The following is a 23,345-nucleotide window of genomic DNA, read 5'->3' on the forward strand; positions in this document are numbered from 1 at the left end:
GTGACAGCTTTTCACTTTCATAAGGCTAATAATGAGTGAAATAAGTTTGTAATAAGTTTACTCATTGGTAAAAGAGAAATTTAATCATTATTTTTTACAATCTGCAGGGTAATAAATTAACTCTTTAGTGGGGAAAAAATATATACTTGCCTAATAAAAAATAATAAACCTCCTCCAACAGCCCATCCTGATTCTAACTTAGACAAGGCCATTTCATAGAGGCATTCCCCTACCTCATTTATATGATACTATCTGTCTGTTCTACATGGGCAAAACATCATACCATATTAGCAGAAGGCATACACTTATCCTGATGGCCAGTTACCCCAGAAGGATAGGTCTCCCAACATTAAGACCTACTAGCCAGGAAGTGTTACTCAAGGATAAAGTGTCAACAGCAAACAATTATCTTCCATTACTCCAGGAAAGTCACTCCTTAGTTAACTACCGTGGACCTGACCACAACATTAAGTAGAAAATAATGGCCGTGCCCAACCCCTTTAAGGATAGAAAGTATTATGTAAAAAGTATTTTCAAATTTCAAAAGAAATAAACTAGGCCGGGCACCTGTAATCCTAGCACTCTGGGAGGCCAAGATGGAAGGAGTTTGAGACCAGCCTGAGAAAGAGCGAGACCCCTTCTCTACTAAAAACAGAAAAATTAGCCGGCCCACAAGGCCGGTAGTCCCAGCTACTTAGGAGGCTGAGGCAAGAGGATTGCTCGAGCCCGGGAGTTTGAGGTTGCAGTGAGCTACAACGATGCCACCACAGCTGAGTCTGGGAGACAGAGCAAGACTCTATCTCAAAAAAAAAAAAAAAAAAGAACCGATATTTTAAAATTTTCGAAAAGAAAAAAATCAGAAGGAAATACAGGTTGAGGATCTCTAATCTGAAAATTTGAAATGCTACAAAATCTGAAACTTTTCTGAGCATTGACATGACACTCAAAGGAAATTCTCACTGGGGCAGTAAAGATTCCAGAGTTTCAGATTACGGATGCTGAACTGGTAAGTACAATGCAAATATTCCAAAATCCAAAACACTTCTGGTTCCAAGCATTTCAAATACAGGAAACTACATAAAAAATTTATAATGGGCTGGACGTGGTGGCTCATGCCAGTAATCTTAGCACGCTGGGAGGCCGAGGCGGGAGGATCATTTGAGCTCAGGAGTTCAAGACCAGCCTGAGCAAGAGCGAGATCCCATCTCTACTAAAAAAAACAGAAAGAAATTAGCTGGACAACTAAAAATATATATACAAAAAAAATTAGCCGGGCATGGTGGCACATGCCTGTAATCCCAGCTACTCGGGAGGCTGAGGCAGAAGGATTGCTTGAGCCTAGGAGTTTGAGGTTGCTGTGAGCTAAGCTGATGCCACGGCACTCTAGTCCGGGCAACAGAGTGAGACTCTGTCTCCAAAAAAAAAAAAAAAGAATTCATAATGGTTGCTTCTAGGTGGTAGGACTAGAAATAACTCATAAGATTTTTCTGTTTCTGAACATTCTATAACAAAATATATTAATTTTATTATTTCTTTTAAAGCTTTACTTTAAAAGCTTCAGTTTTCCAGCATGATGTGGAGATGGAATATTCTGGTTGATATGCTAGTTAATGGAGAGTTAAAATCATAAAGTGTATGGATCATCAATTTACAAAGAACCAACAACCCATACTGAAAAATGATTTAACCTTTTTATATGTGCAAAAGACATTTTATAGGTTCGTACAGGGCTTCGGGGTCATTGTAAGGTACATAATACACCACAGCACCACCATGAGACTTTAAAAACCCAGAAGTAAGATTCTTGGCAGCTTCAACCCTCCCACTTAAGCACATACCAGAAATCTGTTTTCCTAAATCTCTGTTGGGAAAGAAGCAGTATCTAACCATCCAGCAAGGAGAGCTGTGAATATGCTGAGAGATAGGTGCAGAAAATTAGTGCTTTCATCTCCATAATGCTAATAAAAATTGTGGGATATGAGTTATTTGAAGCAGCAGCTGTTTTTGAGGTAAAAGGGCTTGAGAGAGAATGAGTCTCTGATTTATTAAATAATTTCCCAAACAACACCCAGAATAAGCTGATTTCAAGAATGTTATCAAGAAGTTCCATCTAAATTTAAATGGATTCTTGGCTTTTAAAAAAAGGCTGAAACTATTCAGCCATAAAAAAGAATGAAATTCTGTCATTTGAGACAACATGGATGAACCTGCAGGACATTATTCTAAATGGAATTAAACAGAAAGACAAATACCACATGATCTCACTCTTATGTGGAATCTAAAAAAGTTGATCTCATAAAAGTAGAGGCCTGCATCCTGGTGGCAGCAGACTCGGCTTCAACACGTAAAACATCACTAGCAAGTTTGTGGACCTATATGTCCCAAGGGAATGCTCTAACAACAACATCATTGGTGCTAAGGACCACACATCCATCCAGATGAACGTGGCTGAAGCTGACAAGGTCACAGGCAGGTTTAACTGCCAGTTTAAAACCTGTGTTATCTGTGGGGCCATCTGCAGGATGGGCGAGTCAGATGACTCTGATTGACCAAGGCTGACAGCATCATCTCAAAGAAGTTTTGACTGGAGAGAATCATGGATGTGGAATATGTGTCATAAATAAATAGTAACACACCCTCCCCCAAAAAGTAGAAGGTAGAATAGTGGTTACCAGAGGCTGGGGAGAGGAGGGCAGTGGTTAGGGAGAAGTTAGTCAACAGGTATAAAGTTACAGTTATAGAGAAGAATAAATTCTGGTATTCTATTGTACAATAGGGTGTCATATAATTAACTATAATAGGCAGTGGCTCACGTCTGTAATCCTAGCACTCTGGGAGGCCGAGGCAGGTGGATCACTCGAGGTCAGGAGTTTGAGACCAGCCTCAGCAAGAGCGAGATCCCGTCTCTACTAAAAATAGAAAGAAATTATCTGGCCAACTAAAAATATATATAGAAAAAGTTAGCCAGGCACATGCCTGTAGTCCCAGCTACTTGGGAGGCTGAGGCAGTAGGATCGCTTAAGCCCAGGAGTCTGAGGTTGCTGTGAGCTAGGCTGACGCCACGGCACTCACTCTAGCCCGGGCAACACAGAGACTCTGTCTCAAAAAAAAAATAAAAAATAAAAAAAAAACAATAATATACTGTATATTTGAAAACAGCCAGGCATGGTGCCTTACTCCTGTGATCCTGGCACTTTGGGAGGCGGGAGGATTGCTTGAGGCCAGGAATTTCAAGACCAGCCTAGGCAACATAGTGAGACCCCATCTCTACAAAATTTTTTTTTTTTTTTTTTGAGACAGAGTGTCTCTTTGTTTCCCTGGCTAGAGTGAGTGCCATGGCGAGTCAGCCTAGCTCACAGCAACCTCAAACTCCTGGGCTTAAGCAATCCTACTGCCTCAGCCTCCCGAGTAGCTGGGACTACGGCTAATTTTTTCTGTATATATTTTAGTTGGCCAGATAATTTCTTTCTATTTTTAGTAGAGACGGGGTCTCGCTGTTGCTCAGGCTGGTCTCGAACTCCTGACCTCAAGCCATCCACCCGCCTCGGCCTCCCAGAGTGCTAGGATTACAGGCGTGAGCCACCGTGCCTGGCCTAAAAAATTATTTTTTTTAAAAATTAGCCAGGCGTGGTGGTGCATGCCTATAGTCCAAGCTACTTGGGAGTCTGAGGTGTGAGCACTGCTTGAGCCCAAGAATTTGAGGTTACAGTGAGCTATCATCAGGCCACTGCACTCCAGCCTGGCCAACACAGCATGACCCTGTCTTTAAAAATAAAATAAAATAAAACAAAATAAATAGAAGACTCTGAATGTTCTCACGACAAGGAAATAATAAATGTTTAAGGTGATGGATTTGCTAATTACCCTGATTTGATCATTACACTATGTACACTTGTACTGAAACATCACATTGTATGTATAATTATTCTATGCCAATTAAAAATAAAATGTTTTTTAAAAAGCTCAACCAAAAGAATTCACACAATGGGAGAAAATATCTGCAAACCATATATCTGATTCAGGGACTTGTATCTGGAATATATAAAAAACTCTACAACTCAATAATAAAAAAGACAAATAACTCAATTAGAAATGGCCAAAAAGGCCGGGCATGGTGGCTCACGCCTCTAATCCTAGCACTCTGGGAGGCCGAGGTGTGTGGATCATTTGAGCTCAGGAGTTCGAAACCAGCCTGAGCAAGAGCAAGACCCCTTCTCTACTAAAAATGCAAAGAAAATAAGCTGGACAACTAAAAAATACATAGAAAAAATTAGCCGGGCATGGTGGCGCATGCCTGTAGTCCCAGCTACTCAGGAGGCTGAGGCAGTAGGATCGCTTAAGTCCAGGAGTTTGAGGTTGCTGTGAGCGAGGCTGACGCCACAGCACTCACTCTAGCCCGGGCAAAGAGCGAGACTCTGTCTCAAAAAAAAAAAAAAAAGAAAGCAAAATGGCCACAGGATTTGAATAGTCATTTCTCCAAAGATATACAAATGGCCAAAAAGTACATGAAAAGATGCTCCATATTATTAGTCATCAGAGAAATGCAAATCAAAACCACCAAGAGAGTTCTGGATATAGACAGAAGCAGCACATTTTGAATGTGCTAAATGCCATTGAATTGTTCACTTTTAAATGGTTTGTTTTAAGTTATGTTAATCTTATCTTAAATTTTTAAAAAACACAATGAGATGGCATTCACACCAAGAATGGCTATAATCAAAAAAAGAGACAATAACAGGGTTTGACAAGGACATGGAGAAATTAGAACCCTATACACTGCCAGTGGGAATGTAACATAAAGTAACCACTTTGGAAAATAATCCGGGAGTTTCCCAAAATGTTAAACATAGTTATCATATGACCCAGCAATTCCTCTTCTAGATATATGTCCAAGAGAAATAAAAACATATGTCCACACAAAAAACTGTACGTGAATGTTCACAGGAGCATTAGTCATAATAGTAAAAATGTGGAAACAACCCAAATGTCCAACTGATGAATGAAATAAACAAAATGTGATACATCCATTCAATGCAACATTATTCAGCAGTAATATCTATCAGTCAGATATACCCATAAAAAGGAATCAAGTACTGACACATGCTACAATATGAACTTCCAAAATATTGTGCTAAGTGAAAGAGGACAAAACAGGTCATATATATTGTATGATTCAGAAAGGGAAAATCTATAGAGACAGAAAACATATTGGTGGTTGTCAGGAGCAGGGGGCATGGAGATGCTTACTCAACAAATTACTTTTTAAAAAATGAAATAGCAAAAAAAAAAAAAAAAAAGAATTTAAAAAAGAGGCAGCAGTGAGGAACTCAGGTGAAAAGTCCCAGGGAGATGGGCGTCAACAACTTCTGAGTCTGAAAATCAAAATAGCAATGAACAAACTAGACAGAAGACGGATGGGGAGTGTGAAGGGGGAGGTACTACTTTAAAGTATGCATATAATCTTCAATAAAGGGAATTCTCTATTACAAAAGGAACAGTAAATGAAAATTAAAATATAGTTCCCCTTATTGAGATGAGCAGGTACCCCCCTTAGGGGCCTCACAAGCAAGGAAATAAAGGAAAATCTTGAGTTCCTTCAGGGGAAGTTCCAGGAACCTAGCCAGCCTTGAAAAGTGAATAGAAGTATCAATGGCCGTCCAAGACAGCCAGAGTCATGAAGTGTTTTAGTTCCCCAAAAGATGGCATCTTACCATATGTTCTTGAGTTGTTTTCCTGAAACCCCCACAAGATGGAAAATGCAGATAAAGGGGAACTGAGGAATTGAACTCTGACCACCATTTTTTGTTCTAAATTTCTCCCTGAAGGGAGTCACACCCAATTTAACATTCCTCCCCACTAATCCAAGAATCCCTGAATCTACATATGATCCATAGGCCCCCCACTTCAGGATATCCCGCCTTTTTGGGCCAGGGCAATGTATAATCTCCATGTATTGACTCATAATTTTGCCTGCCTGAAATGTACCCCTGCCTTTAAACACCCTGCCTTTAAAACCATCAGGGGGTTCAGGTCTTAGCATTAGCTGCTCATTCTCTTTGCATGGTGTCATTTATCCTGCTTCAACTCTTGGCTTCAGTGTGTGGCTTTGCTGTGCCAGGTGAACCGACCCCAGTTTGGTTTGGTAACATTATTACTAAATAAAAGAATGTAAAATTTTTAAAATTATGCTCTAATGGAGCTGATAATATGTAGATTTTCCAAGGGTTTTCTTTAAATATTAAAATAGTTCACTAAATGTTAACTCCTATTATATCTTTTACAAACCTTAATATGAGAAATCCATATTTGGGAACTTACAGTAAAGATTTTTCTTAATGTCCACTATGTAGCAAAACTTCAGTGTCTCAAGGATCAAAGGTGTTTTAATAACTACTTAGGTTCAATTCTTCCCCTGGAACATCTGAGCAAAATCAACAACTTCATTTTTCCAAACTTTTCTTGCTTTGGGAAAAACAACCAAAACACTTCATTTTACTTAATTAAACCCATTTACTTTATAATACCCTCCTATAATCTAAATGTTCAATTATGGAAAATGAGTAAATAATGGAAATTCGGAAGATGTGATGGCATTAAGAGTGTTTATTAAAAGCATATAATAAATAGGAAATAATTATAAGTTTTAAAATGTTTTTACAAATTGGATTAAATTATAACTATGTAAAAAGAAATGTACACAAAACAAGACTGAAAGAAATACATTTGGCCCTAATGTAAAATTATAAGTACTCACAGGGAAAAATGAGTTCATAAGCAATCATAAATTTCCACTAAAATAAATGTAAATGTGTCTATTAAAGGGAAAGTATAAAGCAGAAAGAGCAATAACAGATACTCTTAATCCATAAGCTTTTACACTAATAAAACTTAGAAATCCCTGAACAACCAAGAATTTAACAGCAATGTTCTATTTTTCCAGCTCAGTGCCACTTCAGTTCAAATGCTATAGGAAGAAAACTGGTAACTTGAAATTTGAATTACTGACTATAGACATCTAAGAATAAAAAGAGATGGAGAAATAGGTAACAAGAAGATAACTGCCAGGAGAGGAGGAGGTGCCAGAGGGAAAGAGGAAAGAGGAAGAAGAGATGAGCTAAAGAAAGGAAAAAGGAGGTAGGGGAAGGAAGGTAGGTATAGGAGACCAGAATAAAAACAAACATCTTGTGAAAGGGCCCAGGCCCTTTCATAAGGGGAAGAGAAAGCTCAAGAGCAATTATATTAATGTTCTCATTTTCAATTTCTTCCCTTTCACATATCTATCAATTACTACTACATGAAATGAAACTACACTCTACAAACAGCTTCCCAAAACAAAACAGCAATTCAATATTTCAGTAAGCTATCACAGTCACTCTTCTACAATAACATCTACAATCACGAATTTCCCAAATACAGATTAATCCAGGAAATTCTGATTTACAGAAAAAGATGGCTGTAGAAAGGATCACATTTCAAGTCTGAAGACAAAATTAACAGCCATACAGCTCATTCCAACATATACATGTGTGACTGTTATTAATATGTCAATACTAGGCTATACTATACTCATGAGAAAAAAGTTTTCTTTCTTCTCCCTGAGGTTTCAGAGACATTCTGGAGCCTCAGCAGTTCCTTCATCAGTAAAATAAAGATAGTAGACTGAATAAATAGCCAACTCTCAACAGACTATAAATCTATAATGGGAGAATAAAATGAAGGAAAATATTCATGTTCCCAAACTAAATATTGAGTATTAAAAATAAGTGATACCATCATTTACTATATACACAGCAACTTTCTAAAAATGTCTTTACTGACAAAATAAAAGCTGGCAATCATATGTTAATCCCCCCTCCCCTTTTTTCCCTTAATGTTACTGATCCATGAAACCCACAGGTCTAGAAATCATTTCCTATACCACTTATAAAATAACCTCAAATGATTCTCATTACAAAAAAAAAAAAAATACTTTTGTATACTGCCTGACATGCAGCAAGAGGTCAGCAAATGTTCATGAATTAAATATAACTTTCAAGAAAATAAACCATTTTCCAAGCACTCTTGACTACTAGTAAGTCAATTGGTATACCTATAGACAAAAAGTAAATTTTTTTTTTTTTTTTTTTGAGACAGAGTCTCACTCTGTCACCCGGGATAGAGTGCCATGGCATCAGCCTAGCTCACAGCAATCTCAAACTCTTGGGCTCGAGCAATCCTCCTGCCTCAGCCTCCCGAGTAGCTGGGACTACAGGCATGTGCCACCATGCCCGGCTAATTTTTTCTCTATATATTTTTTTAGCTGTCCATATAATTGCTTTCTATTTTTAGTAAAGACGGGGTCTTGCTCTTGCTCAGGCTGGTCTCGAACTCCTGAGCTCAAACAATCCGCCCGCCTCGGCCTCCCAGAGTGCTAGGATTACAGACATGAGCCACCGCGCCCAGCCAAAAAGTAAATTTTTATTTGAACATGACAGGATTAGAATCTTAATTTTTTATGAGTTAAGAAAGTGGCTGTGAAGACTGAACTGAGTTTATGAGACCTGACTTTCAGTCTGTTCAAGTCTGAGAATTAGCCAGAGACATTACTTTCATGATCTACCACTTTTCACAAGCTCTGTGTTTATAAAACTAAGCCCCCTTATTACTGGGTGCTGCACATCAGCATATTTGGCTGAAAATGGAAAGCCAACAAAAGAGGTCAACAGTACACTGATTCATAAGGACAAGCATTTCAATAGTCCCAGTAAGCTTTTTTTTAAAGCATTAATTTCTTCTTTCAATTCAGCTATAATACTGCTTGTTCTGATTTTTCCTGAGCACCACTGTTTTATGGAAAACTAAAAAAGGAAAATTTGAGTCACTAACCTACAGAAACAAAATCTAATGCGCTCTGATATTTTGGAAAAGAGGAATATATGTTTACATAGAAATGGAAACAAATAAGGATGAGACATATTCTTATAATAGTAGTTGTTTTGGGGTAGTGGGATTACACGTTAGCCTTTTGGTTTTTCTTTTTGTGCCATTTGTTTTTTGGGTTTTCTGTACTGAGCAAAAATGGAGACATCTATCTATGGATACACACAGGTACTTTGTAATTACGGGGAACAAACAACTAGGTACCTATAAGAGAACTAAAAAGAAATACAATTTGTAACTAATGACAGATGACTTCAGAGAGGAAAAAAAAAGAACAAAGAATAAATCAGTGGTTTCCAGACCAGTAAGACCTGCAAACACACAGATGGATTTAGGTTACAGATTTCATGGAGATGTAATAGGTATTTTGCTTTATTAACAATAAAGGGTACAATGCATGATGAAGAGCTAACAGATATGAATTGTCCGAATAACATAACATCGCCACTCATAAAGCAAAGAGTATAGGAAATAAAAAAAATCAGGGAGGAATACATAATTATTCTAATTTAGATCTAATGTAGATCTAATTTATATTGTGTCAAAAGCACTCTGAAAGCAGAATATACCTTTTATTTTTATTTATTTTTTTGAGACAGAGTCTCACTCTGTTGCCCGGGCTAGAGTGCCATGGCATCAGCCTACCTCACAGCAACCTTAAACTCCTAGGCTCAAGCAATCCTCCTGCCTCAGCCTCCCAGAGGTAGCTGGGACTACAGGCATGCGCCACTATGCCCAGCTAATTTTTTCCATATATATATTTTAGTTGTCCATATAATTTCTTTCTATTTTTAGTAGAGACGGGGTCTTGCTCTTGCTCAGGCTGATCTCGAACTCCTGAGCTCAAATGATCCTCCCGCCTCGGCCTCCCAGAGTGCTAGGATTACAGGCGTGAGCCACCACGCCCAGCCAGAATATACCTTTTAAAATACCCACAGAACACTTTACAAACCTTGAATAAGTATTAGGCCACAAAGAAAACCATAATAAATTTCCAAAATCAGAAGTAACACAGTCAATAGTCAAAAGGCCAAAAAATTAGAAACCAATTACATCAGAAAACAAAAAGTCCTTCTACCTGAATTTTTAAGTTGTCTCTTAAAGAACTCATGGATCAAAAAGGGAACCAAAAATAAAATTACAGAAGATAATGACAATGAAAATACTGCATTTGACAACCTACAAGACACAAAGTATTACAATACTCAGGAAAATTCACCACACAAGGCACAGGGTCTTAAAATAAAAATAACCACCTAAACCAGGCACAGTGCCTCAAGCCTGTAATCCAGAGCTTTTGGAGGCCAAGGCAGGAGGATCACTTGAGCTCAAGAGCTCAAGACCACCCTGGGCAACACAGTGAGACACTGTCTCTATAAAAAAAAATAATAATAATAAGCCAGGCATGATAGTGCACACCTGCAGGCCTAGCTACTTGCAGGAGACTGAGACAGGAAGATCACTTAGGCCCAAGAGTTCAAGGTTACAATGAGCTATGATCGTGCCATTGCACTCCAGCCAGGGCGACAAAGCAAGACCTTGTAACTAAAAGAAAAAAAAAAAAAACCACCTAAGGAAAACACAAGAGTGAAAACAGTAGTAAAGATATAGGCCGGGCACAGTGGTTCATGCCTGTAATCCTAGCCCTCCGGGAGACCGAGGCAGGTGGATCGCTCGAGGTCAGGAGTTCGAGACTAGCCTGAGCGAGACCCCGTCTTTACTAAAAAAAATAGAAATAAATTATCTGGACAACTAAAAATATATATAGAAAAAATTAGCCGGGCATGGTGGCGCATGCCTGTAGTCCCAGCTACTCGGGAGGCTGAGGCAGGAGGATCGCTTAAGCCCAGGAGTTTGAGGTTGCTGTGAGCTAGGCTGACGCCACGGCACTCACTCTAGCCCGGGCAAGAAAGTGAGACTCTGTCTCAAAAAAAAAAAAAAAAAAAAAAAACATATAAACAGAAAATAATCAATTAAAAAGCAGAAAAATAAGTCAAGAGCTAGTTATTTAGAAAATAAACTGTCTAGCTAACAATAAAAAAGGAGAAAAATTAAACATTCAAAATAGAGAAAATTAAAATAACTCTAAGGATGCTGCTTTGTTAACCACTTGCAAGTATATTTGAGAACTGGTCAAAATGTTTGCTCTCCTAGGAAAACATTAATTATTAAAACTGAACCCAGAAGAGGCAGAAATCACACTCAGATCTATAACCACAGAGGAAACAGAAAGAGTTGCCAAAGAATTCTTATCACCCAAAAGAAACGTAACTCCACTGAGATTTTAATGGTTCCAAAATACATGAAAAGATGGAAAATGTCTTAATTTTTTTTTTACAAAGTAAGCACAATATTGATGCCAAAAAAGAGAAAATTTCTCAAAAATCTCATGTATGAATATAGATATGAAAATCCTCAAAAAGTGCCAACCAAATGTAGTAGTACATGCAGGAATATACCATGTCCAGTGGGATTTTTTTTCCCCCACATACATGGGATAGTTCAACATTAGGAAATCTGTTTTCTAGCTGGAGACCTAGCAAAAAAAAAAAAAAAGGAAATCTATTGATATAATTCACCATATATTAACAGACTGAAGAAGAAAAATCATATGGAAATCTCCTTAACATGAGTTTAAAAAACAAACCAAAAAACCCTACCTCTCTCAATACCAAATACCAGAGCATACTGACTAGTGGGGAAACTATAGGATTCCCACTCAGGACAGGAACAAGACAAAGATGTCCATTATTATCACAATTGTTTAACATTGTTATTTAATATTAGATGGAAGAAATAAAAAGTCAGAAAAGAACTGTTTCCCAAGAAAACCCAAAAACTGAAAAACTATTACAAATATAAGAGAATACAAAAAAGTATTTCTGGACACAAAATTAATATTCTGAAATAAACAGCTTTCATGTATATAATGACCACATAAGAAATATAATAGAAACATACAATATACCACATGGTGTAAGAACCAAGAATACACTTAAGACACAAGGAGAAAACTAAAGCTCTACTGAAATACACAAAAGACAACTTATAAGATTAGAAAAACAGATGATAATCATGGATTATATACTCAACATCATTAAGATCAATTCTAAGTTGCTATATAAATTTGGCGTGACCCAAATAAAAACTGGAGTCTTCTGCTTTTATTTTTTAACTAGATGAGCTAATTCTAAAGTCCACATGGAAATAAGAATTAAGTAAAAACAGCAAAAAAAAAAAAAAAAAAAGAAAAATCTCTGAAGAAAACAATGAAGGGAGACTAGACTATCAAATATTAAAATATTTATTAAAAGACACAACACTTAAAGCTGTATTGTATTGGTGCATAAGCAGATTAGTGGAACACAATAGAGATCATTAAAAATACCCAAAATATCAACATTTGAAAGATAATAAAGCTGCCATTTAAAATCTGTTAAGTGAGGCTGGGCACGGTGGCTCATACCTATAATCCTAGCACTCTGGGAGGCCGAGGCAGGAGGACTGCTTGAGCTCAAGAATTTGAGAAAAGCCTGAGCAAGAGCGAGACCCCATCTCTACCAAAAATAGAAAAATTAACCTGGCATCAAGGTATGCATCTATAGTCCCAGCTATTCAGTAGGCTGAGACAGGAGGATCGGGTAAACCCAGGAGTTTGAGGTTGCAGTGAACTATGACGACATCGCTCCACCCAGGGTGACAGAGCAAGACTTTGTTTCAAAAAAAAATAATGGGGGGGTAAAAAAATAATAATAATAATAATAGGCCGGGCACAGTGGCTCACACCTGTAATCCTAGCACTCTGGGAGGCCGAGGCAGGAGGATCGCTTGAGGTCAGGAGTTCAAGACCAGCCTGAGCAAGAGCGAGACCCCATTTCTACTAAAAATATAAAGAAATTAGCTGTACAACTAAAAATATATAGAAAAAATTAGCCAGGCATGGTGGCGCATGCCTGTAGTCCCAGCTACTCAGGAGGCTGAGGCAAAAGGATTGCTTGAGCCCAGGAGTCTGAGGTTGCTGTGAGCTAGGATGGCGCCACGGCACTCTAGCCCAGGCAACAGAGTGAGACTCTGTCTCAAAAATAAATAAATAAATAAATAAAAATAAATAAAAAGCAAATCAAGTAGTGACATCAGCATGATATTAGCACAACGGCACAGTAGGCAGGTCTAAGCTCTCATCCTTGCACAGAAACATCAAAAAACAAGTAGAAACTTTCAGGACCAACTTTGTCAGAACTCTGGAAACCAGTAAAAAGTTTACAGTACCAAGCAAATGTTGAATTTAGAAAAAAAGAAAAAAAAAAGGCAACCTCAAAACAAAGTTTTGTGGCATTTTTACTTGACCTTGCCTACCCCTTGCTTGGCACAGCGGTCTTGGTCTTGAAGAGGCAGCAGTATTCTTTCTCAATGTGGGACCCTTGGTTTTGGAGGGAGTAGAGCAGAACTTATTCACAAATAAGTCTATTCTAAAAAATGTCTGTTCGAATCCGTCTAGGGTCCACCTGATAGACTGGCACAAGGCTCTCATCTGTTTGGCCTAACTCAAAAGACAGGTTGGACAAGTGGTGAGCATTAACTGAAAACAGTACAACAGGAACAAACAACCCTCAGATACCTGGGGAACTGTCTAAGACTAGGATATTGAAAAGCCACCCTATATAAGGTAGAATTTAGAAAGCCACAACATGATAGGGCAAGACCCTATGCTTTCACTTTGCGGTAATCCAAAAGGCTCAGTGCAAGCCTGGCTAAATGTAGAAGTAATGACCCTGCACAGAGCAAAACTGCAAAGACTGAGAGATGTGTTCTTTGTGGGTGGCTGAATTTTTAGCACCTGGAATTCAAGGCAATCTATATCATAATCCTAGTTGAATAAAAGCTAATGAACAGAAACTTCAAGGAATACAATTTTTGCAAAAATGGTTTAGAAAAGTCATTAAACAAATAGACAACTATAGCCTTCAATAATCAAAAAACAGCAAACCCTGGGGAAGGGGAAGAATATAATTGTAATATTCAAATGTCCAGTTATCAACAAAAAAAAACCACAAGGCAAAGAAACAGAAAATATGGCGCCCTCAAAGGAACAAAATATCTTTTTTGGGGGGGAGGGGGGGAGACAGAGTCTTGCTCTGTTGTTCGGGCTAGAGTGCCATGGCGTTAGCCTAGCTCACAGCAACCTCAAACTCCTGGGCTTAAGTAATCCTTCTGACTCAACCTCCTGAGTAGCTGAGACTACAGGCATGCACCACCATACCCAGCTAATTTTTTCTATATATTTTTAGTTGTCCAGCTAATTTCTTTCTATTTTTAGTAGAGATGGGGTCTCGCTCTTGCTCAGGTTGGTCTCGAACTCCTGACCTCAAGCGATCCTCCTACCTCGGCCTCCCAGAGTGCTAGGATTACAGGCGTGAGCCACCACACCCGGCTGGAACAAAATAAAATAACAGAAACTGTCCTTGAGGAAGTCTGTACATCTGTATTACAAGACAGAGACTTTAAAACAACCGTTTTAAGTATGCTCAAAGAGCTAAATGAAAACACAAACAACTAAAGGAAATCAGGAAAATAATGCATAACCAAAATGAGAATATTAATAAGGAGACAGAAATTATAAAAAGGAGTCAAATAGAAATTCTGGAGCAAAAGAGTATGATAACTGAAGTGAAAAATTCACAAGAGGAGTTCAACAACAAATTTGAGCAGGCAGAAGCAAGCAGCAGTAAACTTGAAGACAGGACAACTAAAATTATTGAGTCTCTTCATAAAAAGAATGAAGAAAAGAGAATGAAGCCTAAGGAACCTGTGGGACCATTAAGCAGATCAACATACACATTATAGGAGTCCCAGAAGAAGATAGAAAAAATCAGAAAGAATATTTTAAAAAAGAATGACCAAAAACCTCCCAAATTTGATAAAAGATATGAATCTACAAATACAAGCAGCTTAGTAAACTCCAAGTAGGATAACCCCAAGAGACTCACACTAAAGCACATTATAATCAAACTATCAAAAGACATAGAAAGAATCTTTAAAAAAAGCAACAGAAGCAACTTACCATGTACAAAAGATCCTCAATAATATTAACAGCTGATTTCTTATCAGAAACTATGAAGGACAAAAGATAGTAGGATGACATATTTAAAATGACGACAGAAAAAAAACTGACAAACACGAATTCTATCTGACAAACTCGTCCTTCAAAATGAGGGAGAAATTAAGACATTCCTAGATAAACAAAAGCTGAAGGAGTTTATTACCAGCAGTCCTGCCTGACAAGAATTGCTGAAGGGAATGCTTCAGGCTGAAATTACAGAAAACTAGAAAGTAACTCAATGCCATATGAAAATATAGAGATCTCCAATAAGAATAAATGTTCAGATGTAAATGCCAGTATTGTATTTTTGGATTGTAATTACACTTTTTATTTCATACAAGATCTAACAGACAAATGTGTAAAAATAATTATAAATCTATGTTACTGGACATACAGTGCATAAACATACAGTTTCTGACAACAAATGTTAAAAAGGAAGAGGAAAGAACTGTACAGAAGCAGAGTTTCTGTATAACACTGAAGTCAAGTCAGTATCAGTTCAAACTAGATTGTTACAAATGTAAGATGTTAAATGCAATCCCTAAAAAGCTATTCAAGAGAATACTCAAGAGAAATAAAAACACATGTCCACACAAAACCTTGTACACAAAGTGGAGACAACCCAAATGTCCATCAACTGATGAAAGAATAAACAAAATATGGCATTATCCATAAAATGAAACATTATTTGGCAATAAAAAGCAATGGTGTGGTTGAACCTTGAAAACATTACATTAACTCAAAGAAGCCAGTCACAAAATACTACATACATCTCCATTTATGTGAAATGGCTAGAATAGGCAAATTCAGAAACAAAAAGTAGATTAGTATTTGCCAGGGGCTAAGGGAAGGGGAAGATAGGGAATGAATGCTAGTGGGCATGGGTTTCTTTTTGGAGTACTGAAAAGATCCTAAAATTAGATTGCGGTGGTGGCTGCAGAACTGTGAGAAAATATTAAAAACCACTAAATTGTATGCTTTAAATACATAAATTTTATGGCATATGAAATTTTAATGGAACTATTTTGAAAAATTCAGGCCTAAACACAGAGAGGACAGAAGGCGGCGAAAGTGTACTATGGTGAAAGTGTTTCAAGCTCAGGGTCAACGGTTTTAAGCAGTTCCTAAATCTGTTTTAACATGAGTTTCAAGACAGAACTGAGGGAATAGAAGGGAAGAAATAAAACCTCTAAGAGCTAAATAAATAACACACTCTTGAAACTGAAAGTCCTGAGTACCAAGCAGAATACACTAGTAAACTCTGAAATCTAGACACATCATGAAAATTTAGATCATCACTAAATTTTAAAGACCCAGAAAAACAAAGAGGTTCCAGGTAGAAAGTGGCTGTCTACAAAAGAAAGAGAGTAAGACTAGCTTCAAGACCTCCCACTATCAACAACTGATGCTATAAAACTATGGTGGATTCTCACCTTGCACCCTGTAATAAAAAAAAAAAAAAAGAAAGAAAAAAAACTATGGTGGAAATCTTAAAAATCTAAGGAATAATAATTCTTAACCTACAGTCGTACTATTCAAATAAAGGACCAAAATAAAAGCATTTCAACATTCCATTGATGTTCCTTATTCAGTGATTCCCTCCCTGAACAAATACTTTAAAGATATGGTCTAGCAAAGCATTATATTAATCTAAAACAGGCGATATGTGGTAGGTAAGAAGCAGCAATGATCAAATAAACCAGTAAAATATACCTAGTTCAAGGGAACTGCTGAAGTATGATGTAAAGGTAAATAAACAATATGGAACTAAAATCCAAGATGGCCTGAATATGGAAGAAGGTAGGAAAAGAGGAGGTAAAATAAACTTGTTTTATTATAGAGAATGGAGAATGTAGAGAACTAAAAATCATATATAGCACAGAAAGATTTAAGTTTATGTATTAAAATTTTAAGGGTAACCACCAGACAAAAAAGGAATATAATGAGCAAATTCCAAATTACTAGAGCAAAGAATGCAAATAAAGAAAACCAAATCAAAAGGAAGGGAGGCCGGCGCGGTGGCTCACGCCTATAATCCTAGCACTCTGGGAGGCTGAGGCGGGCGGATTGTTTGAGCTCAGGAGTTCGAGACCAGCCTGAGCAAGAGCAAGACCTCGTCTCTACTAAAAATAGAAAGAAATTATATGGACAGCTAAAAATATATAGAGAAAAAATTAGCCGGGCATGGTGGCGCATGCCTGTAGTCCCAGCTACTCGGGAGGCTGAGGCAGAAGGATTGCTTGAGCCCAGGAGTTTGAGGTTGCTGTGAGCTAGGATGATGCCACGGCACTCACTCTAGCCCGGGCAACACAGTGAGACTCTGTCTCAAAAAAAAAAAAAAAGGAAGAGAGACTTAAATATCAAGCAAAAAAGGATAAACAGGCCAGGCATGGTGGCTCACTCCTGTAATTCTAACACTCTGGAAGGCCAAGGTGGGAGGATCGCTTGAGGTCAGGAGTTCTTTGAGGACAGGAGTTCGAGACCGGCCTCGGCAGAGTGCTAGGATTACAGGCATGAGCCACTGCACCCAGCCTGTATATTTCTCATTAATCCTCTCTCTCTCTTTCTTTAGATTCTCAGGCCAGTGGGGCTTGATGACCTTTCTCAGTTGTTTCCCAGAGAGGATGGAATTTCTGGAAGATAAAGTAGTAGAGATTCTGAAGGTCCCTGGGCTGACTTCCTGATGCCAAGACTCACCATCCCCCACAATATGTCCCCAGTGCACATAGCCGCTCAATAGTTACACCACAACCTACCCCAATGCATGTGACCTCCTCCTTAAAAAGCCCATGATCTCTGTTAGCTGGGGAGATGGATTTGAAATCCTACTGATTCCCTGTTCTCCTGACAGATATCTTTCATACTAAAGAATTCCTTTCTTCCTTGGCAATCCTCATTGTCTCAATAATTGGATCTTTGCGCAATGAGCAAATGGACCTGGGCCAAAACCCTCTTTCGGTTTCAATAACACCTATTGCACAATAAAGTCCTAGGTGGCCAGCCTCCATGTTAAAAATCAGAGTACCGACTGACTACAAATAAAAAAGCATCAATTCTTTTCTAAATCATAACTAAGAAAAACAATAAAGAAAAATTAGTAAGACCAAAAGCTGACTCTTTTCAAAGGTCAATAAAATTGATAAACTCAAAGCTCTTAAGGACCTTAAAAAAAGAGGCAAATTATTACTGATATCAGGAATTCAAGATCATTACAGATCTTACAGAGATTTTAAAAGGAATGCTATATATAAATAAACTCATGCCAAAAGTTTGGCATCATAGATGAAATGAATCAATTCCTTGAAAAACACAAACTAGCAAAGCTCACTGAAGAAGAAATAGCCTCAACGGCCCTGTATCTACTACAGGAATTGAATTTATAGTGAAAAACCTTATTACAAAAAAACTCTAGGCCCAGATGGTTTCACTGATGAAATCCACCATCTAAGGCAGAAAAAATACCAATTCTGTAACTGGTTCCATAAATCCCTATATGATTTTTATAATCCTCTCCCTTAACTCTATGACCCTTTGAGTTGTTTCCCAGAAATGATGGACTTAAACTCCTGGCCTCAAGTTCAAGTGATCCTCCTGCCACAGCCTCCCAAAGTGTTGGAATTATAGGTGTGAGCCACCACATCCAGCCTATAAGAACAGTTTAATAGTGGATATTTTTAATGGTTGCTTACAAGAAATTTTTACTTTTTCTTTTTACATATCTTTGTATTCTAAATTTTCAAAATAGCTATATATGACATATTCTTAATATAACTTTTTAAATTTTTCAAACATATACAAACTGAAACAAATAAACCTAACTGTACATAAAATTAGTAAAATGACCAGAGAAAAATAATTATTTGAGGTGACTTCAGAACTCAGTATTCTAACTGTACATATTAATAGAATATATTCTAAGAATATAAAGAACTATAAAGATTTTAGATTTACTTTTTGTTGGCAGTAATATCAGTATTACTATTTTAAAGCCATTTTTGTATGTCAAATATAGCAAATAATAATGTTTATATTGTAAAGAGCCAAGATTTTCTACGTAAAAGGGAAAAAAAGTAAAATATTGAAGAACTGAAGTAAAAACTCTATAACTCTAAAATCTAAATTGTAGGCCAGGCACAGTGGCTCACGCCTGTAATCCTAGCACTCTGGGAGGCCGAGGCGGGAGGATCGCTCAAGGTCAGGAGTTCGAGACCAGCCTGAGCAAGAGCGAGACCCTGTCTCTACTAAAAAATAGAAAGAAATTAACCGGACAACTAAAAATATATAGAAAAAATTAGCCGGGCATAATGGCACATGCCTATAGTCCCAGCTACTTGGAATGCTGAGCCAGAAGGATTGCTTGAGCCCAGGAGTTTGAGGTTGCTGTGAGCTAGGCTGACGCCACAGCACTCTAGCCTGGGCAACAGAGTGAGACTGTGTCTCAAAAATAAGCAAGAGATCTTTCAAAGATTTATGGATCATGTTAAAAAGATACCAGCTAAAAATGGCTCCCACTGATCAAAAATGAAACAATTTGTGTATCAAAAAGAATGACTGCAATTGTTTCAAATACATGGTATAAACCCACAAGTCTATGATGATACTCAAAGACAAGACCCTCAGAAAATACTCCAAAAAGAAACTCCAGCAATAATCTGGGAATCATTAGAGATGACTGTTACACTAGCTCTTTAAGCTGAAAATTGATAATTAAAAGAAAAGAACTGGGAGGGAGAAGGAGGGGATGGGTAAATTCACAGCTAATCTGGGGGATGGGCAGGCTTGTAGCTTTGACTCAGGCAGTACAAAGGCAATTTATGTGACCAAAGCGTGTGTACCCCTATAATACTCTGAAATTAAAAAAAGAGACAAAAAAATTTTTAAAAAAAATCTGTCTTAAAACATATCAAGACAGACAAAAATAAAAAATAAAAAAAGAAATTAAGTAGCCAGGCATGGTGGCTCACATTTGTACTCCTACCACTTTGGGAGGCCAAGGCAAGACTGCTTGAGCACAGGACTTTGAGACCAATCTGAGCAAGAGATCTCTTTTGTAGAGATCTCACCTCTACAAAAAATTTAAAAAATTAGCTGGGCATGGTGGCATGCACCTGTAGTCTCAGCTACTCAGAAGGCTGAAGCAGGAGGATCCCTCGATCCCAGAGTGTGAGGTTGCACTAGGCTATGATGACACCACGGCACTCCAGCCCAGACACTAGAGAGAGACTCTAACTCAAAAAAAAAAAAAAAAAGATAGGAATTAAGCCTTCATTTTGCCTTTCCAGTAGGAATGACATTTCAGGGCAAGCAGACAGATGAGTGAAAGCTCTTCTTTACCGAAGAGACACTTCACAAACATAAATATGACAGAAATAGCATGACACCATTTCACAACCTCAATTTAAATAATTGATTCAAGTAAAGATCACCAATGGATTCTAAACAACGAGGTCAAAGGTTAACAGGGAACTTTATAATGGAAAGATCAGCTGATACCATCTGAACACAATGATTTTAGAATCACTAAAAGTGGAACTATGATGTTAGCTGTGGGCTTGTGAAAAAAACTAAGTGGGACAACCATTCATTATGTACCTCCTGATGTGATGCAAAAGTAGTACAGAGCACCACCTATGTGGTGCTTCTCCCCTCCACCCTGCCCCAACAAAAAGTACATGAATTAAATCAAGCTCCAACCATTAGTTTATAAAAAAAAAATAGAGGGACAAGTGAAAAAACACCACAAGAAAGCATACACAGAAAAAAAAAAGAAGGGAAGTATGGACAAATCATGAATGCTGGACACCCATAGGACAAATGGCCTGGTTTCTCCAATGAATCAACATGAAAAGGGGATGATTATTACAGAGTAAAAGAGACTTAAGACACATGAAAACCAAATCAGTGGTAAGTGTGGATCTTATTTGAATACTGAATGTAAGGAACCAACTATAAAGTAACATTTTGAAGATAATAAGAGAAATTTTAATATGGATAGTGTTAGATAATATTAAGGAATTACTAATAATTTTGTTAGATGTCATTAATAATAGCAAGGTGGTTTTATTTTTTAAAAGAAAGTCTTATCAATTAAAGATGCATAATAATGTATTTAATATTTCAGGAATAATGTTTGAAATTTACCTTAGAAAACTCTAGGCACCTCACCACAGTCCCCCAAAAATAGAGGAAAAGAATTGAAAGAGAGATCAGCCAAATATTGATCTTTGTGAAAGCTAGGTAATAGGTACATGGGAGTTCATCACACAATTCTCTTCACTCTTTTAAATGTTTTAAAATTCCGATAATAGGCCAGGCATGGTATGGTGGCTCACGCCTATAATCCCAGCACTTTGGGAGGCCAAGGTAGGAGGATCACCTGAGGCCAGGAGCTCAAGACCAACCTGGGCAACACAGCAAGAACCCATCTCTAGAAAAAATTTAAAAATTAGCCCAGTGTGGTGGTGTGTGCTGTAATCCTAGCTACCCAGTAGGCTGAGCCAGGAGGATCATTTGAGGTCAGAAGTTGGAGGTCACAGTGAACTGTGATTGCACCACTGCACTCCAGTCTAGGCAACAGAGAAAGATCCTGTCTCTAAAAAAATAATGAAATAAAATAAAATTTTTATTAAAAAAATACATAAAAACGGAAGCCTAAAAGATAAATCAACCAAAAACAGTAAGTGGTCTTAACTGGATCCAGGACTGAACAAACCATCTTATATAATAAAGAATTTGGCCAGCCTTTGTCGCTGGAAGATACCCTCTAAATTTCCCCAGTGAAAATGGTGATTGAATTCAACTTTGTAGCCTTGTGATTCAATCAATCATGTCTGTATAATGCAAGTCCAAAAAAAACAAAACTCTTAACACCAAACCTCAGGTGCACTTCCCTGGTTAACAATATTCTGTGTACATTGTCACACATCAATGTGCTGAGGGACACGACACATAAGCTTTGTGTTTGGGACCCTCCCAGACCTTGCTCTATGCATCTCTTCTTTTGGTTGGTCCTAATTTATATCCTTTTTCCATTAAAAAAAAACAAACTATAATCCTAAGTATAACACTTTCCTGAGTTCCGTGAGGTATTCTAGCAACTTGAGGGAGTAATGGGAACCCCCAAATTTATAGCCAGTTGTTTCAGTAGCCTGGTACCCATCATGCTTGTGGCTGGTGTCTAAATTGAAGGCAATCTTCTGAATGACTGTGCCCGTAACCTGTGTAGTTTGGCCTAATTCTGGGTAGTTAGTACAGAATTGCATTGTGAATCTGTAAAGACATTTAGTGGACTAGAGGGGAATCTGAGTAAGTACTGGTATAATATAATACTAGGAAATTACTGTTAATGGTTGGGAGTAACAGAATTGTGCTTATAAAGTAAAATATCCTCATTTTTTAAAAAGGTATATAATTATTTGTGGGTAAAGCATCTATAATTTACTTAAAAATATTTCAGAAAAAAATTGGATAGCAACTGTTAATTGTTACCCTTGTCAAAAAGATACCCAAGAGAATGTACACAATTACTAATTCCATTGTCAAAAAGAGTACATGGCCGGGCGAAGTGGCTCACACCTGTAATCCTAGCACTCTAGGAGGCCAAGGCAGGTGGATCGTTTGAGCTCAGGAGTTCGAGACCAGCCTGAGCAAGAGCGAGACCCCGTCTCTACTAAAAAACAAAAAGAAATTAGCTGGACAACTAAAAATATATAGAAAAAATTAGCCAGGCATGGTGGCGCATGGCTGTAGTCCCAGCTACTTGGAAGGCTGAGGCAGAACGATTGATTGCTTGAGCCCAGGAGTTTGAGGTTGCTGTGAGCTGGGCTGATGCCACGGCACTCTAGCCAGGGTGACAGAGTGGGACTCTGCCTCAAAAAAAAAAAAAAAAAAAAGAGTACAGTAAGAAGACGCATGCAATTACAATGTGTCAATTAAAATAACAATAATAATAAATCCCTAGTAAACTGGTAAATGTGGGAGCAGACATATTTGCCCTGTTGCTGACCTTTGGAGAAAGCATTCTGTTTTTCACCATTAGGTATCATTTAACTATAGGTTTTTCATAAATATCCTTTATTAAACTGTAGCATTTGCTTCAACTTTCAGTTTACTGAGAGCTATTATAGTGAATGGGTATTGAATTTTGTCAGATGAGTTTTCTGCATCTATTGTGATTACCAGATAGTTTTCCTTTTTAAGTATGTTAATATGGTTAATTACGTGAATAATTTTTTTTCTGTTTTACATCTCAAAGGAGCTTCAGGAAATAATTTTAAAATGCTAAAAAAAAAAAAAGAAATTAGCCGGGCATGGTGGCACATGCCTG

The 23,345-nt window shown here is 37.6% G+C and overlaps 1 protein-coding gene and 1 pseudogene across 3 annotated transcripts in view; one reads left to right on the plus strand and one right to left on the minus strand.

Annotated features, from left to right (window-relative positions):
* UBAP1 (ubiquitin associated protein 1) overlaps nt 1-23,345 on the minus strand; it is a 55,184-nt gene that overhangs the window by 26,506 nt on the left and 5,333 nt on the right. The gene's annotated exons all lie outside the window — the stretch shown is intronic.
* LOC123645677 lies at nt 996-2,584 on the plus strand (annotated as a pseudogene).

This window comes from Lemur catta, chromosome 10 (assembly GCF_020740605.2).
Source record: "Lemur catta isolate mLemCat1 chromosome 10, mLemCat1.pri, whole genome shotgun sequence".
In the NCBI taxonomy this organism is placed as follows: Eukaryota; Metazoa; Chordata; class Mammalia; order Primates; family Lemuridae; genus Lemur; species Lemur catta.